An 18,658-nucleotide genomic window follows, 5' to 3' on the forward strand; every position below is an offset into this window, starting at 1 on the left:
TAGTTATGTATAATATGCTGGATAGTTATAATATGCTGGATAGTTATGTATAATATGCTGGATAGTTATAATATGCAGGATAGTTATGTATAATATGCTGGATAGTTATGTATAATATGCTGGATAGTTATAATATGCTGGATAGTTATGTACAATATGCTGGATAGTTATGTATAATATGCTGGATAGTTATGTATAATATGCTGGATAGTTATAATATGCAGGATAGTTATGTATAATATGCTGGATAGTTATGTTTAATATGCTGGATAGTTATAATATGCAGGATAGTTATGTATAATATGCTGGATAGTTATAATATGCAGGATAGTTATGTATAATATGCAGGATAGTTATGTATAATATGCTGGATAGTTATGTATAATATGCTGGATAGTTATAATATGCTGGATAGTTATGTATAATATGCTGGATAGTTATAATATGCTGGATAGTTATGTATAATATGCTGGATAGTTATAATATGCAGGATAGTTATGTATAATATGCTGGATAGTTATGTATAATATGCTGGATAGTTATGTTCAATATGCTGGATAGTTATAGTATGCTGGATAGTTATGTACAATATGCTACATAGTTATGTACAATATGCTGGATAGGTATGTATAATGTGCTGAATAGTTATAATATGCTGGATAGTTATTTACAATATGCTGGATAGTTATAATATGCTGGATAGTTATGTACAATATGCTGGATAGTTATAATATGCTCAATAGTTATGTATAATATGCTGGATAGTTATAATATGCTGGATAGTTATGTATAATATGCTGGATAGTTATAATATGCTGGATAGTTATGTACAATATGCTGGATAGTTATGTACAATATGCTGCATAGTAATGTACAATATGCTGGATAGTTATAATATGCTGGATAGTTGCATACAATATTCTGGATAGTTATAATATGCAGGATAGTTATGTATAATATGCAGGATAGTTATGTATAATATGCTGGATAGTTATAATATGCTGGACAGTTATAATATGCTGGATAGTTATGTACAATATGCTGGATAGTTATGTACAATATGCTGGATAGTTATAATATGCTGGATAGTTATGTACAATATGCTGGATAGTTATAATATGCTGGATAGTTATGTACAATATGCTGGATAGTTATAATATGCTGGATAGTTATGTATAATATGCTGCATAGGTATGTACAACATGCTGGATAGTTATAATATGCTGGATAGTTATGTACAATATGCTGGATAGTTATAATATGCTGGATAGTTATGTACAATATGCTGGATAGTTATAATATGCTCAATAGTTATGTATAATATGCTGGATAGTTATAATATGCTGGATAGTTATGTATAATATGCTGGATAGTTATAATATGCTGGATAGTTATGTACAATATGCTGGATAGTTATGTACAATATGCTGCATAGTAATGTACAATATGCTGGATAGTTATAATATGCTGGATAGTTGCATACAATATTCTGGATAGTTATAATATGCAGGATAGTTATGTATAATATGCAGGATAGTTATGTATAATATGCTGGATAGTTATAATATGCTGGACAGTTATAATATGCTGGATAGTTATGTACAATATGCTGGATAGTTATGTACAATATGCTGGATAGTTATAATATGCTGGATAGTTATGTACAATATGCTGGATAGTTATAATATGCTGGATAGTTATGTACAATATGCTGGATAGTTATAATATGCTGGATAGTTATGTATAATATGCTGCATAGTTATGTACAACATGCTGGATAGTTATAATATGCTGGATAGTTATGTACAATATGCTGGATAGTTATAATATGCTGGATAGTTATGTATAATATGCTGGATAGTTAGGTACAATATGCTGGATAGTTAGGTACAATATGCTGGATAGTTATGTATAATATGCTGGATAGTTATGTATAATATGCTGGATTGTTATGTATAATATGCTGGATAGTTATAATATGCAGGATAGTTATGTATAATATGCTGGATAGTTATGTATAATATGCTGGATAGTTACAATATGCAGGATAGTTATGTATAATATGCTGGATAGTTATAATATGCAGGATAGTTATGTATAATATGCTGGATAGTAATGTATAATATGCTGGATAGTTATAATATGCAGGATAGTTATGTATAATATGCTGGATAGTAATGTATAATATGCTGGATAGTTATAATATGCAGGATAGTTATGTATAATATGCAGGATAGTTATGTATAATATGCTGGATAGTTATATGCTGGTAAGTTATGTACAATATGCTGGATAGTTATGTATAATATGCTGGATAGTTATGTATAATATGCTGGATAGTTATAATATGCAGGATAGTTATGTATAATATGCTGGATAGTTATGTATAATATGCTGGATAGTTATAATATGCAGGATAGTTATGTATAATATGCTGGATAGTTATAATATGCAGGATAGTTATGTATAATATGCTGGTAAGTTATGTATAATATGCTGGATAGTTATAATATGCTGGATAGTTATGTATAATATGCTGGATAGTTATGTATAAAATGCTGGATAGTTATAATATGCTGGATAGTTATGTATAATATGCTGGATAGTTATAATATGCAGGATAGTTATGTATAATATGCAGGATAGTTATGTATAATATGCTGGATAGTTATGTATAATATGCTGGATAGTTATAATATGCTGGATAGTTATAATATGCTGGATAGTTATGTACAATATGCTAGATAGTTATGTATAATATGCTGGATAGTTATGTATAATATGCTGGATAGTTATAATATGCAGGATAGTTATGTATAATATGCTGGATAGTTATGTTTAATATGCTGGATAGTTATAATATGCAGGATAGTTATGTATAATATGCTGGATAGTTATGTACAATATGCTGCATAGTAATGTACAATATGCTGGATAGTTATAATATGCAGGATAGTTATGTATAATATGCAGGATTGTTATGTATAATATGCTGGATAGTTATAATATGCTGGATAGTTATGTATAATATGCTGGATAGTTATAATATGCTGGATAGTTATGTATAATATGCTGGATAGTTATAATATGCAGGATAGTTATGTATATTATGCTGGATAGTTATGTATAATATGCTGGATAGTTATGTTCAATATGCTGGATAGTTATAGTATGCTGGATAGTTATGTACAATATGCTACATAGTTATGTACAATATGCTGGATAGTTATGTATAATATGCTGGATAGTTATAATATGCTGGATAGTTATGTACAATATGCTGGATAGTTATGTACAATATGCTGGATAGTTATAATATGCTGGATAGTTATGTACAGTATGCTGGATAGTTATGTATAATATGCTGGATAGTTATAATATGCTGGATAGTTATGTACAATATGCTGGATAGTTATGTACAATATGCTGCATAGTAATGTACAATATGCTGGATAGTTATAATATGCTGGATAGTTGCATACAATATTCTGGATAGTTATAATATGCTGGATAGTTATGTATAATATACAGGATAGTTATGTATAATATGCTGGATAGTTATAATATGCTGGATAGTTATAATATGCAGGATAGTTATGTATAATATGCTGGATAGTTATAATATGCTGGATAGTGATGTGTAATATGCTGGAGAGTTATAATATGCAGGATAGTTATGTATAATATGCAGGATAGTTATGTATAATATGCTGGATAGTTATGTATAATATGCTGGATAGTTATAATATGCTGGATAGTTATGTACAATATGCTCGATAGTTATAATATGCTGGATAGTTATGTACAATATGCTGCATAGTTATGTACAATATGCTGAATAGTTATGTATAATATGCTGGATAGTTATAATATGCTGGATAGTTATGTACAATATGCTGGATAGTTATAATATGCTGGATAGTCATCTACAGTATGCTGGATAGTTATGTATAATATGCTGGATAGTTATGTACAATATGCTGGATAGTTATAATATGCTCGATAGTTATGTACAATATGCTGGATAGTTATGTATAATATGCTGGATAGTTATAATATGCTGGATAGTTATGTTTAATATGCTGGATAGTTATAATATGCTGGATAGTTATGTACAATATGCTGGATAGTTATGTACAATATGCTGCATAGTTATGTACAATATGCTGGATAGTTATAATATGCTGGATAGTTACATACAATATGCTGGATAGTTATAATATGCTGGATAGTTATGTACAATATGCTGGGTAGTTATGTATAATATGCTGGATAGTTATGTACAATATGCTGGGTAGTTATGTACAATATGCTGGATATTTATAATATGCTGGATAGTTATGTACAATATGCTGGATAGTTATGTATAATATGCTGGATAGTTATAATATGCTGGATAGTTATGTACAATATGCTGGATAGTTATAATATGCTGGATAGTTATGTACAATATGCTGGATAGTTATAATATGCTGGATAGTTATGTATAATATGCTGGATAGTTATGTATAATATGCTGGATAGTTATAATATGCTGGATAGTTATGTATAATATGCTGGATAGTTATAATATGCTAGATAGTTATGTACAATATGCTGGATAGTTATAATATGCTGGATAGTTATGTACAATATGCTGGATAGTTATAATATGCTGGATAGTTATGTATAATATGCTGGATAGTTATAATATGCTGGATAGTTATGTATAATATGCTGGATAGTTATAATATGCAGGAAAGTTATGTATAATATGCTGGATAGTTATGTATAATATGCTGGATAGTTACAATATGCAGGATAGTTATGTATAATATGCTAGATAGTTATAATATGCAGGATAGTTATGTATAATATGCTGGATAGTAATGTATAATATGCTGGATAGTTATAATATGCTGGATAGTTATGTATAATATGTTGGATAGTTATGTATAATATGCTGGATAGTTATAATATGCTGGATAGTTATGTATAATATGCTGGATAGTTATAATATGCAGGATAGTTATGTATAATATGTTGGATAGTTATAATATGCTGGATAGTTATGTATAATATGCTGGATAGTTATAATATGCAGGATAGTTATGTATAATATGTTGGATAGTTATGTATAATATGCTGGATAGTTATAATATGCAGGATAGTTATGTATAATATGCTGGATAGTTATGTATAATATGCTGGATAGTTATAATATGCTGGATCGTTATGTATAATATGCTGGATAGTTATGTATAATATGCTGGATAGTTATAATATGCTGGATAGTTATGTATAATATGCTGGATAGTTATAATATGCTGGATAGTTATGTATAATATGCTGGATAGTTATAATATGCTGGATAGTTATGTATAATATGCTGGATAGTTATAATATGCAGGATAGTTATGTATAATATGTAGGATAGTTATGTATAATATGCTGGATAGTTATGTATAATATGCTGGATAGTTATGTATAATATTCTGGATAGTTATAATATGCTGGATAGTTATGTACAATATGCTGGATAGTTATGTATAATATGCTGGATAGTTATAATATGCTGGATAGTTATGTATAATATGCTGGATAGTTATGTATAATATGCTGGATAGTTATAATATGCTGGATAGTTATGTACAATATGCTGGATAGTGATAATATGCTGGATAGTTATGTACAATATGCTGCATAGTTATGTACAATATGCTGGATAGTTATAATATGCTGGATAGTTATGTACATTGTGCTGGATAGTTATAATATGCTGGATAGTTATGTACAATATGCTGGATAGTTATGTAAAATATGCTGGATAGTAATATTATGCTGGATAGTTATGTACAATATGCTGGATAGTTATGTAAAATAGGCTGGATAGTTATAATATGCTGGATAGTTATGTACAATATGCTGCATAGGGATGTACAATATGCTGGATAGTTATGTATAATATGCTGGATAGTTATGTATAATATGCTGGATAGTTATAATATGCTGGATAGTTATGTACAATATGCTGCATAGTTATGTATAATATGCTGCATAGTTATAATATGCTGGATAGTTATGTACAATATGCTGCATAGTTATGTATAATATGCTGGATAGTTATAATATGCTGGATTGTTTTGTACAATATGCTGCATAGTTATGTACAATATGCTGGATAGTTATGTATAATATGCTGGATACTTATAATATGCTGGATAGTTATGTACAATATGCTGGATAGTTATGTAAAATATGCTGGATAGTTATGTACAATATGCTGGATAGTTATGTAAAATATGCTGGATAGTTATGTACAATATGCTGGATAGTTATGTAAAATATGCTGGATAGTTATAATATGCTGGATAGTTATGTATAATATGCTGGATAGTTATAATATGATGGATAGTTATGTAAAATATGCTGGATAGTTATATATAATATGCTAAATAGTTATGTACAATATGCTGGATAATTATAATATGCTGAATAGTTATGTATAATATGCTGGATAGTTATAATATGCTGGATAATTATGTACAATATGCTGGATAGTTATGTACAATATGCTGCATAGTTATAATATGCTGGATAGTTTTGTATAATATGCTGGATAGTTATAATATGCTGGCTAGTTATGTATAATATGCTGGATAGTTATGTATAATATGCTGGATAGTTACAAACAATATCCTGGATAGTTACGTACAATATGCTAGATAGTTATGTATAATATGCTGGATAGTTACAATCAATATGCTGGATAGTTATGTACAATATGCTGTGTATGTTGTGTATGTTTTGTAGGCTGTGTATGTTGTGTATGCTGTGTATGTTGTGTGTGTTGTGTATGTTGTGCATGTTGTGTATGTTGTGTATGCTGTGTATGCTGTGTGTGTTGTGTATGTTGTATCATATCACAGGCAGCGACAGAATCTGGTAATCAGAATGAACCAAACTTTCCATTTGCAGCCCTATCAGAGCAGAACAGACAGAGCTGCTTATTTATTTTGTTTTTCCTAAAAAAAGAAACAGAGGACAGGAAGTGATCTCTTTATTTATTATTTTATTAACTTTTGTTTCTCGGGATTGTGCGTTTTATCCTGTGTTTTCCAGAAGCCGATGAATAAACCCACGAGCCGAGGACAGCACGGAGGAATGTGCACAGACTCACATTTTACTGGAAACTTTCACAAGTTTAATGAAGACGTGAAGGTCAAACAGGAGACGTAACGCCTCTCACCCAACAAGCAGCGATTCATCAGATGTACGGTGCCTGCGATCTGCCCCAGAGGGTAAATAACATCCCTGTGTGTCCATGTTATTATTATTATCCTTTATTTATAAGCAGCCTTTCCTCGTAATCCCTGTACATCCAGAGACACACCAACAACATGGCTGCTGTCAGTAACGTACAGGGGTCCCGGAGATGTGACCACTCGTCAGGGGGCGGATTCTGCACCCCCCACCAAAACACTGTATTAATAAGGTCACTTGTCCCTGACAAATGTGACAATAATAAACTGAATTACAAAATAAAATAGGTGAAAGCCTCAGTGCAGGTAGTTCCAGTGCTATCCGTGGGATTGATGAGGCATTGCTGGAGTCTGGAGCAGAGATTCGGGGATGTGTCTGGATTCAGGCCCTCGTTGGGTGCTATGTATCCAGTATAATAGCTCTTTATATGAGGGTATTTCCAGCAATAAAGGCGGCTGATCACAGCCTAAGTCCTTTCCGTGGGGTCTCAGGTTATGTAAACGCGGCGTAACACAGAGAATGAAGAGTACATTTGATTAGTGGGAATTTGGATGGCGGACAATTCGAGGAAGGAAGTTCAGGAGATATTGTGCTTTCTAATCTTTTACCCTCTGCTGCCACTTAACAGTTCCAGCTCTGATTAAATAACGACTTAAAGGAGCGGCCGGATTATAATTTTATGTTAGTCTCCAGGAATGTTTTCCGGAGCAGGCAACACATAATTACACCCTCTATTGAAATAGCAAGTTCCAACGTATAAACCAGGGAGAATGTACCATAAAAACATGTAATAGTACAAATAGTGCAAAGTATAGCACAATATTCAAAGGATCTCTCCTAATATTACACATCGGCGTCAATCCCAAGATCTCGCCACGTTCATTAGACTGCGCACAGCCTGGGGAACGGTTACAGATAAGATATAAATGGTCGGATTCCCCAACATTTGTTAAATACGGGTCTAGGTGCGCTCTGCCCTAACAGACAAGACGCTGCTACGTGCTCCCAGCCGGGCGCGCCCTCAGTCTACGATGACCACGTGATATTGCAGACGGTAGTCAGTGTCCTTATAATATATATAATATAAGCCTCTATCATCGCTTTTTATTATTTAACAAAGGGTTAACGTCGGAGAAATAAGAGATTTCACCACTGTGACCTAATCACCAGCTCTCACTGCCGTCCCCATAGCTCTGGTCAGTCTGTCAACCTACTAAAAGCAAATAAACGGGAATAACTGACACAGAGACGTCGGTAGAGAAGTTCAGGTTTATTTTTTCTATTCTGGGCCATTGTTAACCCCCCCCCCCCCCCCCATCCGAATACCCTCCCAGGCCCTACTTTCTGCAGCTGTCCATTATAAGAAGTATTGTGTGATATATAAAGTCAGAATATAATCCAGGCCTAGTAAAGGGATTATTTTATTCATCATCATTTTACAGCAGATAACGTGTTCCAGGCTGTCAGTCATAGGATATCTGCCTATATGTACTATTATGTAATACGTGTCTGTGGGTGTAATCTGTGTATGGATCTGTGAATTATAACATTTGTATAACTCTCCCCGAATGGCGAGCGCAGTAAGCGGGGTGATGCCCCCCCAATACTTTGTGATGATTGTAATAAACTATGTTTCCCCATTTTCTGTGCTGTTCCGGGCTCAGACCCCGCACTGTCCGTCTCTCCTCCGGGGCGTTCCCTGTGATCAGACATAAACTGCTGCTGGGATTAACGTGCGGACGTTCACTAGTGGGTCGGCCATTGTCTGCGGTGAACTGATGATAATGCAGCCGATCAATTCACCAGGAGCCGCTGACATCACTGAGACATTGATGCGCTGAATGTTTGTGTTGTGTGACATGTCGTCTCCATAGAGCGGACTGTCTGATACACTAACATGAAGTGCTCTAAACCTGGCTGTGACATCACAAAGAGCTGCCACACAGCCGAGCCCAGGATCCTGGTGAAAGCTCCAACAGGAGGGTGTTCATTCAGCCAGGTACGAGGTCTACCAGGGTGTAGCCAGAGCCGGACCATAGCTGGCCGTGAGGGCACCTGGGCTAATATCTCGTAGTATATTTCAGTTTCGTCTCTTGTCTGTCAATGAGGCTATTTTGGGAAACTCAGCGAGAAAGCCAGACCGTGGAATATCATATATATATATATATATAATAAGAGCACGGTGACAGTGGAGAGACGCTCAGAGCTGCGTGAGCCGTCACCATCCTCCACACACAGGGCGGTGGGGGGCTTCTCCCCCTACAGGGGCTGGATTCCAAGTCCCCTCTGACCTCGTTCCTATGTACAGAGCGATTAGCAGGTTTTACAAAGATTCCTGTTCCCATGGAAACCGGACAAAAGCATTTTCCTGGTGCTGGAATGTGCAGAGAGAATGTGTTTACGGGAGACCCCACCTAGCGGGAGAATCCTCCGATCCTTCGCTCTGTACCCCCAAATGGGACAGAGCAACTGAACTGCAAGTCCCAGCAATCCCATAGACTGTCTGTGTTACCCAGTATTGTTGTATCACTGTTTGTCCCCAAGTGTACAGCGCTACGGAATATGCTGCAGCTATATAAATAAATGTTGATGACGATCTCTACCAGCAACCTGTCACCTGTCCTGGGATTAGAGCACAACATGGCAGCTTCTGCTGCACGCTGGGACCTGTAGTCCTACAACAGAATCTCTAAGATCGTTGGAGAGTAAACATTCCCTTTTATGTTCTGTAGTTCCATAGTTATACTACAATCACATTATGAGGAGGATATATAATAAATATTCAGCCTCACTAGTGACTAGGGACCGTGTGTACTGAGCGTGACGCGGTAGGCGGGGCTATGTGTCACATATATGGAGATATTAAGTACAGTTAATTATCCTTATTATGTCATCAGCAGAGTTCACACGTTCCCAGAGAGCAGGTCGTTCTGCACCCGTCCCCCTGTATCCAACAGCGTAAGCATCGGGTGCTGTTACGCACTGCTGACTCTCTATTCTCTCTCAGGGACGACACAGAAAGGACATGTAACAATAAGCCAGTGAAAGGAAGAATCGGTGTAATAATAATAATAATATTACATGAGGTTTAGAAGTTGTTTATTACCAGCAGTGAAGAGATCATTCAGAACTTTATTTTTACCATATTAGCAAATTAGACACATTCCTAAAACAGCATTTAAAGAGGTTTATTTGAATTGTATCTGTAGGTGGTATCTTCTGAGGTGTAGGTGGGGCCTGGTCAGGTGTAGGAGGAGCCTGGTCAGGTGTAGGAGGAGCCTGGTCAAGTGTAGGTGTCAGAGGGGTCTAGTCAGGTGTAGGTGGTACCTTTTGAGGTGTAGGTGGGGCCTGCTCAGGTGTAGGAGGAGCCTGGTCAGGTGTAGGTGTAGGAGGGGTCTAGTCAGGTGTAGGTGGTTCCTTCTAAGGTGTAGGTGAGGCCTGCTCAGGTGTAGGAGGAGCCTGGTCAGGTATAGGAGGAGCCTGGTTAGGTGTAGGAGGGGTCTAGTCAGGTGTAGGTGGTACCTTGTAAGGTGTAGGTGGGGCCTGCTCAGGTGTAGGTGTGGAAGGGGCCTATATAGATGTAGGAGGAGCCTGGTTAGGTGTAGGAGGGGCCTGGTCAGGTGTAGGAGGGGTCTAGTCAGGTGTAGTTGTAGGAGGGGCTTATACAGGTGTAGGAGGGGCCTATTCAGGTATAGGAGGGGCCTGGTCAGGTGTAGGTGGGGCTGGTCTTGGAGAGTGAGGAACGCCCTGGCCCCCCCATCTCCTCCCATCACCCACATCAAGCCGGGAACACCTGATCAAAGGCAGCACAGCGCCAACAAAGAGGAATTAGTGCTGCGCATCAGTCAATAAATGGGGCCATTGTTGCTGGGGGTGACAGGGGCAATAAAAAGTACTTTTGCTGCTTGGATTTGCCCCATACCTCCTCTGTTATCGGCCCCTTCCCATCACATGACACATGTCTGAGGACAGTACAACAGTGATCCCCCCGTACTCCGCATGACGCAGCGTATCGGTGCCCTCGGTGTTCTTCATGTAGAGCTCTTAGTTGTCCTGTATTAGGCCCAATATGGGAGCGCTCCCCCCCAGGATGCTGCACGTTGTAGGGGGGCTCGCTGTGGAAAGGGGCCTTTTAGGGGGTCTCTGTTGCTGAGGAACTGAATTTACGGGGAAATGCCCTTTGTTAGTTGTTTCCCACCTCCCCCCTCAGACGTCCCCCCCGGCCCTGACAGATGCCCCACGGTCTGTGCAGCCAGAAAGAGGGATATAGAAATAAAACAGGGATCAGTACGGGAGCCACAGGCGTTGGGTGCGCACCTCCCAAACTGAGCTACCGGCTTCGTTCCTGCAAGCAGTAGGTAGACGTTTCAATTAACTCAAGATAAAATCCTAATTAACAGGCTGCTAATTGTAAAGCCAGCGCCATTCATTATAACAGCAGTGATCAGTATTCTGGAAAGAGAAATTGGGTTCAATTGTGTTTAAAACAAAACTGTTCTAAAAGCAACAACATCGTTTTATTATGTAAATGGGATGTGTAATATTTATTAGTGCATTATATATTGTATCATCGCGGCCCGTTAAGTGTTGTTAAAAAACAAAAAGTAAAAAGAATCCATAATAATGATATTGTCAATTTATACAAAAACTACAAAATGTTCCTTGTGGTCAGTTTAGAGTTTCTGTAAATTTGGATAATTCTCAGCTGATGAGTCAGTTTGTAAAAGTGGAGATGAAAATACAATCAGGAGGGGAACAAAATAACATATTGATGAATTATTACACTATAGTCAATGTTTTATCCCCTGAAAAAATCTTTTTTCAAAACATTTTTTTTTTTGATCCAGTGATAACAGATTTGTTCATTAATTTGCAGAACTATTGGCCCAGTTTTGTTACTGAATCACACGTGAACAACACTGCTGTCTGTTGGGGTAATAGTAAATAATGTATTTATTTCTTACTGCATGCTGCCATATCGTTAAGAAAGTCCGTCCCATGCCCCAAGACCCTCCCAGCAGGGGCAAACGCAGGATTTGTAGAGGGGGGTTTCCACACCACGCCACCAGTGGGTGTGACCAGCATGCATGGGGGCGTGGTTATAATTTTAGACAGTGCTTGGTTGCTCTCCAACTCTTCTTATCCCCATAATATACATGGGCAATGCTGCGTGCACTACTGTTAGGTGCTCTCCCCTTTCAAGCAGAGCCGTGTGAAGCAGGGGCAGGGCCCAGCCGCCTCAATTATACAGTGCCCCAGGCTTGGAGGGGGGTTTCCAGGCACTAGGTAACTCCTGCTCGGTTTGCCTATGCCCAGGTTACAGAATGCGTCTCAGATCAAAACCCATCCTGGGGAAGGGGGGGGGGGGGTTATAGGATGGGGATGAACAACTTGAAATAAGGAAAGAAAATCTCCTTATATTGCATTTATTTGTAGTATTTTTAGATTATAATAAAATCAATTAATTCTTCAGTAAACATCAAACTCAGCCGGGAGGAAATGATACAAGAGAACAATGTCCAACATAACGACAGACACAGGAAGATTAGTTCCCGCTTCCTCCATCATTTAATATAACTGGATTGTTGTGAGCTGGGACTCTGAGGTGCGGGCTGAGATCCGGGCTGAGATGAGCGTGGTAATCCCTGCTTGTCACAGACTCACTCCTGTAACCCTGGCAATCAGACGCAGTATTACACAGCATTAATACGTTATATTCTGATACAGCATATTACGTTCTGACAGTCTCTGCAACCCCCAAAGTCTTCTTGTTCCCTGCACAGCAGACACTGTGTGACCTCACTGAGGCATGAGGCACTAAGTCAGTGTGGCATGTGACCTCACTGAGGCATGAGGCACTCAGAGTGACCTGTGACATCACTGAGGCATGGGGCACTAAGTCAGTGTGGCATATGACCTCACTGAGGCATGGGGCACTAAGTCAGTGTGGCATGTGACCTCACTGAGGCATGAGGCACTCAGAGTGACCTGTGACATCACTGAAGCATGAAGCACTAAGTCAGTGTGGCCTGTGACATCACTGAGGCATGAGGCCCTCAGTGTGGCCTGTGACATCACTGAGGCATGAGGCACTCAGTGTGGTCTGTGACATCACTGAGGCATGAGGCACGCAGTGTGGCCTGTGACATCACTGAGGCATGAGGCACTAAGTCAGTGTGGCCTGTGACCTCGTTGAGGCATGAGGCACTCAGAGTAACCTGTGACATCACTGAGGCATGAGGCAGTAAGTCAGTGTGGCCTGTGACACCACTGAGGCATGAGGCACTCAGTGTGGCCTGTGACATCACTGAGGCATGAGGCACTAAGTCAGTGTGGCCTGTGACATCACTGAGGCATAAGGCCATCAGAGTGACCTGTGACATCACTGAGGCATGAGGCACTAAGTCAGTGGAACCTGTAACATCACGGAGGCATGAGGCACTTAGTCAACAGAGCCTTTGACACCCTTTAAATAATTTACCAAAATATATAATCAGACTTACCTTGATTATTGAGCTCTGTAATACATCCTCCCCATGACAAGGACACTTGGGGGGTACAGGGGGTTTGGGTATAAAACACGGACCAAAAACATAACAACTTTTACTAAAATACCCACAATTCCACCTGCTGGTGATCTGCAACTATCAACAAACTGGGATTTGTAGTTCAACAAATGCTGCGCAGATCCTGATACAGCCCCATAAATCCTCATTTATTCAGCATATTTAACAGACTGTCTGTAGATGTGATCTCTGTGTTATCCCTGCAGATAGCATCACAATTCCTGTGTAATGAGTCTGATCATGATGTGATCTTCTAACGTCACAACCTCACGGTCTCTGTTGAGACACATCTGACCTCAGCCATCCCAGGATGGATAAGTGCTCTCTGGAGTGAGATTCCTGGCCTGCGGGAGCGTGAATTACAGACCCCCCTCCTACCGCTCTGGTCCTGGGCTACAGCACTCACATTCCTCTCACCCATCCTCACCTGGGAGACCTGGACTGGGGGGGCTCTCAACCGGGGAGGGGTCTCACCCATCCTCACCTGGGGGGGAGGTCTCACCCATCCTCACCTGGGGGGGAGGTCTCACCCATCCTCACCTGGGAGACGTGGACTGGGGGGGCTCTGAACTGGGGAGGGGGTCTCACCCATCCTCACCTGGGAGACGTGGACTGGGGGGGCTCTGTACTGGGGAGGGGTCTCACCCATCCTCACCTGGGAGACCTGGACTGGGGGGGCTCTGAACTGGGGAGGGGTCTCACCCATCCTCACCTGGGGGGGAGGTCTCACCCATCCTCACCTGGGAGACCTGGACTGAGAGGGGGGGGGGGGGTACTGGACTGGGTGGGGGTCCTGGATTGGGGGGGAAGTCAGCTGCCTGCCCCCCCTGCTGCTATAAATATTGGCAGCCAGATCTTCTCGCTGGTGTCATGTAACACTGGTGGACCTGGATCACACACGTTACACATATATACACCCAGCTCTGGGGGTAACATGAGACCTCTCATCTCAGACACAATAACGCTCAGATTACCGCCCTCAGCCTGCGTCACACTATACAGACATGTTGTGCTATGTGTACAGCATTGCTCTGTAATTACAGCCTGATTTCTATGCATGTTTAATTACCCAGCCACAGAGATGTCATACAGCCTTCGCTGGGAACCCCTAAGATTTGGGGGAAGTTTGACGTGAAATGAAAAACACAAGTTTGATGTAAACAACAGAATCAATATTTTCAGACTCTAGTTGGATATTCCTGGTGCTCCAGGTGTGTATACAGGTGTGTCCTGGATATTCCTGGTGCTCCAGGTGTGTATACAGGTGTGTCCTGGATATTCCTGGTGCTCCAGGTGTGTATACAGGTGTGTCCTGGATATTCCTGGTGCCCCAGGTGTGTATACAGGTGTGTCCTGGATATTCCTGGTGCTCCAGGTGTGTATACAGGTGTGTCCTGGATATTCCTGGTGCTCCAGGTGTGTATACAGGTGTGTCCTGTCAGCACAGGTATTTCTGCAGCTAATCATGTACATATGGACATAGGACAGACACACGCTGCCTTTACATGTCTGATCTGGTACCAGCAGGTACGATCTATAGGATACAAGGTGAGGACACAGGACCCCCGACATCTGGGGTCCTCATCTGTTAGTGTAGGACCTGCATACAATGAAGGACCCTGGACCCCGGGGTGCAGGCTTAAATGTGGTGATGAAGATATGGACTAATACCTCATGCTGTCACTTGTTAGATACACTCCTATGTGTAACAGTCAGGATTATTATATAGAAATGAACGCAATGGAAATCTAACCACATGTTCTTTGACTCTTCAGAGCTTTGTATTATAACAATAGACAGAAATTCCTGGAGCCAATATGTCCACAATCACTTTCTGTCCATGGAGCCTTCTAATCCCTATGGTGCCAAAACGGGTCAGCGGCTGAATGTAAAGGGCCCTCTGGAAGAGACTCCGCTAATGTTCATTATGGATTAACCACGTAACTATATAATTGGATTCTCGGGAAGGTTGCAAGTTGCAATAACGTTTTACTATACTACTCACAAAGAATCCAATTTTCATCAGACAAACACAGGTTCTGTCATTTCTCAGCAAATTAATAGCAAATCCCTTCGTTTTATGCGCTTGTCTCTTATAATGACTTCCGTTTCCCGTCTTGTCTCAGGTGCTGGGAGAGCGGGGGTCAGGAAAGGCAATTTAAAGTAAAATGGTCACTTTGCTGAAAATATGTTTATTTGTAGAACAGAATATATTGTGGGAGCCCCAGAGCTGATTAGTTCACAGACCGCAGAGCGAGAGGCAGCTGCTTAACTTACCCCCCGGGTGCAGAGTCTGCAGCTGGCAAATCATGCTGCACTGCAAGGGGTGTAAGTGCTGCCTGTTAGTGGTGGAACTATGGTGGGTGCAGGGGGTGTAAGTGCTGCCTGTTAGTGGTGGAACTATGGTGGGTGCAGGGGGTGTAAGTGCTGCCTGTTAGTGGGAGAACTATGGTGGGTGCAAGGGGTGTAAGTGCTGCCTGTTAGTGGCGGAACTATGGTGGGTGCAAGGGGTGTAAGTGCTGCCTGTTAGTGGTGGAACTATGGTGGGTGCAGGGGGTGTAAGTGCTGCCTGTTAGTGGTGGAACTATGGTGGGTGCAGGGGGTGTAGCTTCCACGGGGCCTTGGGGGTCACCCTCTCTCCTCCAAGGGCCCAGCCAGGGCCACTTCTGGTATTACTCTTTGCCGCTCCCCTGCACCAAAACAATCCCTGTCCTGGGGACTCAGAGGGTAAAGGAGAAGGTCCCACGTGTCGGAAAAAATATATATATTTTTAACACAGGTGGGCTGGAGGGGCACCCCGGTGCCCTCCTGTTGTGGGTACCAGGCTTACTATGGTCCATCAACCCTGGCCCCAGCACCCCCCACTCTGCTCCTGTGCAGGACATGTGTAGTGGGTGCACAAAGGGGCCGCACACGCTCAGAATGGGCCCCTGAAAGCGGAGAGGGGAAACTAAGAGGCCAGGGTGGAATCCTAACCAAATTATCCCTTGTTCCACCCCAGCTGCACACACCGGCTGGCTCTGTTAGTTTAGAATGGGGCTAAACCAGAGGTGCTGAAACTCAGTACTCAAGGGATACAAACGGTTCATGTTTTCGGGATCTCTTTGACCATTCACAGGTGAGTTTATCTATTTTTCTGGGTCAGTTATTATCCCACCTGTTTGTACAGACAGAAATCCTGAAAACATGACATGTTGGTAACTCTTGGGCCTAGTCCATGGCCCCTCGGGGGTACAGTACACCCCCCCCACCAGCAGCACATAATAGCTGTTCTAGGTGCAGGTTGGATGTTCCAGGGAATCGCTGGCTGAGAGACACAGACATTACGGGGATATTTGAGGACTACTATTATTAACAAGCTACTTGTTGTGTTTTTGGCCATTGTAGCACTACGGGGTCAGTGTTATTTATCCCTATCCTGGATGGCGCTAGAGAGCGAGGGGTATGTACTATCACCTATCACCATTCAGTCACATGGATACAGCCTCCAGGGGTACAGGAATATTAGTAATAAGATCTTGTACATATGAGGGATTGTGCAGGTGACAGCGGTGGATGGATTTAGAGCGTTAATCCTCCTGTAAACTGTGTGTAGTGTCGGGGGCACAGAGCGTGGATATAAGAACACAGGACCTGTAATCCATTCTCTCTACACAGACTAATGCCAGGATTAGCTGTACAGATTGCCAGCTTCTCTGCCGCACCCCGCCATGGAAGGGTTAATCCAGCAGTGGGAGGGGTACACAGGAACTGTGGGTAATCTCTGTGCCATGAATTAAGGATTGGCTGCTTTGCATAAGAAACCTGGCTGTAATCTCGGGGACTCAGCACTGCTGCTATTTTTGGAAGAATTGTACAAACCTGCAGGGAGACTTCTCCTCATCATACTCAGCAGATTCATCTGTATGTATTAGAGATGTGGGGGGGGGGGGGGGGGCAGCATTCATACCATCCTGCATTATAATATAACATGATGTCCAGTCATTGGGGTGTTACAGGTAACCTCTGCTTTCTGCTGGCTAAACGGCTCTCACTGGGGGGGGGGGGCTGTTCCCAGGAAAACCTCTGCAGTCTGATCAACGGATTCATCAGTAGAATCTATTGTATATGATCGTTATAGGGGGCTCTGTACTCCTGCTGTAGATTATAGACATATTAATACTCCCTGAGGAGTTCTGTCATTATATAAAGCACTAGGCGGTCACCATTGTCCCTATAATGATACGTTATACATTATAATTCATGAGATGTTCTTACTGCTGAATACTGAAGTGATGATGTCACTGGTTCAACAAATAATAATCTCCCTCATCCTCCAGTTATATAATCTACTGGCAGGTTTTACCTGTGCCCGGGGCGATAGACTGGCACAGTCAGTACAGTGCTGCAAGCAGAGGGCGACCTGCGGAGAGTGTGTATGTTCTCCTCTTAGGATAACTGAATAAACAGTTGCTGGTTTCTGTGCAGATGCAGGGAAATTACATTGTAAGCTCCAATGGGATAGTGAACCGTGTGCAGTCGTTGTACGGTGCTGTGGAATATGTTAGCACTATATAAATAATAATAATAATCTAGTTCTCATTTCATCTTTAAAAGTTCCTTTCTGTTCCATATTCTTCATATTCATTTACCTAGTTTATCTTTCACTCAGACCTCTCATGATATCAATCACCCAACTCCACCTCCACAAACCATCTCCATCATCCACCTCAACCACCCTACTATATAACCCACCTCCAACAACCATCTCCATCACCCATCTCCATCACCCAACTCCACCTCCACTCACCATCTCTATCACCCAACTCCACCTCCTCCACCCATCTCCATCACTCAACTCCACCTCCAAC

The 18,658-nt window shown here is 40.8% G+C and overlaps 1 protein-coding gene and 1 long non-coding RNA gene across 3 annotated transcripts in view; one reads left to right on the forward strand and one right to left on the reverse strand.

The window, feature by feature from the left end:
• Positions 1-18,658, reverse strand: part of DAG1 (dystroglycan 1) — a 98,716-nt gene that overhangs the window by 34,363 nt on the left and 45,695 nt on the right. The gene's annotated exons all lie outside the window — the stretch shown is intronic.
• The window catches only part of LOC142099942 (uncharacterized), a 101,385-nt gene that overhangs the window by 14,133 nt on the left and 68,594 nt on the right, over positions 1-18,658 (forward strand). The window contains exon 3 of one of the 2 annotated variants that reach the window (XR_012678639.1): positions 7,102-7,280. This is a non-coding gene — a long non-coding RNA (uncharacterized LOC142099942). Of the gene's footprint in view, positions 1-7,101; positions 7,592-18,658 lie in introns of those variants that run through there. The other variant, XR_012678638.1, reaches the window with a different exon arrangement.

The sequence above is a fragment of the Mixophyes fleayi genome, chromosome 8, assembly GCF_038048845.1.
Source record: "Mixophyes fleayi isolate aMixFle1 chromosome 8, aMixFle1.hap1, whole genome shotgun sequence".
Lineage (NCBI taxonomy): Eukaryota > Metazoa > Chordata > Amphibia > Anura > Limnodynastidae > Mixophyes > Mixophyes fleayi.